Source organism: Nannospalax galili, unplaced genomic scaffold (genome assembly GCF_000622305.1).
Source record: "Nannospalax galili isolate Female #2095 unplaced genomic scaffold, S.galili_v1.0 scaffold1654, whole genome shotgun sequence".
In the NCBI taxonomy this organism is placed as follows: domain Eukaryota; kingdom Metazoa; phylum Chordata; class Mammalia; order Rodentia; family Spalacidae; genus Nannospalax; species Nannospalax galili.
This window is the reverse complement of record NW_008334135.1, coordinates 571,860-573,617: the sequence shown is the minus strand read 5'-3', so window position 1 is coordinate 573,617 and position 1,758 is coordinate 571,860.

Genomic DNA, 1,758 nt, shown 5'->3' with positions numbered 1-1,758 from the left:
GATGGACCAAACCTTCAATGTTTTATCCCAAATTCATCTTCCCTTCCTTTGTTATGTTGGTCAAATACTGTGTCCCAACAATGAGAAAAATAATTCCTGTCATCCTTCAATGCACACACTCATAGAAAGGCAAGCTGGTTGAGAGCTATCCACCACTAGAGGACTTTGTTTCTAACACATATTTAGTAAACTCTTTCTCTAACAATTGTGGAAACTTAAACCTCGGAAAACAGCATCATAGTTTGTATTAGACTTCTCAAAACAAAATGTATAAAGGGAAGAATAACTCTTTTGGTGCTTTTTATTAAAAATAAATAAGCAGATGTAACATAAAACACAAGAATAGCAGGTTTCTGGAAAGGTAAAGGAGGAGCACTGCTTCATAAGCTCTGGATGTGAGGAGCAGAAGACCACAGTGAGTCTTGGATATCTTTTGATTTCACAGAATAAGAGGATAATGCAGAGTGTCTAACCCAGGACCTTCAAAAGACATAGCCAACAACGCCCTAAGAAAAGCTTGTGCTTCCTGAGGAGAAAATGAGGGAAAGAATTGTCTTAGAAGAATTGAAACTACGCGGCATACTTGCCACAGTTCAGAAAAATATTAATGAAAGTCTAGTAGCCTTCCATTTCCACAACTTTCACAGGCACAAGGGAGGGACTGATTTCACCCCAATTCCCTTCTTTATGGACAGACAGCTCTGCTGGTGAAATGAGCTTCCATTGTCAACTGGCAGTCCTAGACCTGGTGAGATGGTGCATTGTGGCACTAGTCAGTAATTTGCCCCTCCCTTGTGATAAGGCCCTGTGAGGAGGTGAGGCTCCACCCTTACCTGCAACAAATCAGTGTGAAATAGTTTTCCATTTCCCCCTTCTCTGTGGGCACTTTACCCCAAGAGTGAGCAGAAGTTCCTCAGACAGGGATTCACACAAGACAGGAATCTTCTCCAGGAAGGAGTTTAGAGGGCTGAGGATGCTGAATTTCCACATAAAATGAGGAAAATGATTGTCTTAGAAGAATAGAAACTACTTGGGGAATACTTGTCTGCAAATATTAATGAAAGGTTAGTAGCCTTCCATTCCCACAGGTTTCACTGGCACAAGGGAGGGACTGATTTCCCCCCAATTCGCTTCTTTAGGGACGGGCAGTGCTATGGGTGAAATGAGCTTCCATTGTCAACTGGCAGTGACTTTCTAGGGATTCACTGGACAGCAGGAGTCACAGCTAATGACATCTTTCACAAACTGAATGAATAAAGAGATGTCAATACTAACATGAATTTCCATGTCACCTTAGTTACAAATTCAGGAAGATTTATAAAGCCTTTGTTTGTGAAAACCCAAAGAAATGCAGACCAAGGTGCATCATAATTAAACTTTGAAATCGAAGTGAGAAAGTTCTTGAATGTAGCCAGAAAATAGTTAATATGTAAAGGGAAAAATCATTCTGAAGGACACTTTTTCCACTCTTAATCATGAAAAAAAAGGAAGGGTTCTAACATTTAGAATTTACCTGTTTGTTGTTTACTTTGTTTTTCCTTTATTAGTGTTTGTATTTGATGTGTGATTGCTGAAGTGTGGATGCAACCAAGCAGATGTAGGGGTCAGAGAATAACTTTTTAGGAGTCTGTTCTCCCCTTGACTGATTTGAGGCACAGTTTCTCTCAGTTCTGTTCACCTGCATTCTCCAATTGAGCTGACCCGGAGCTTGCAGGGGATTTTCCAGTCTCTGCCTCCATCTGGCCATAGGAGTACTGG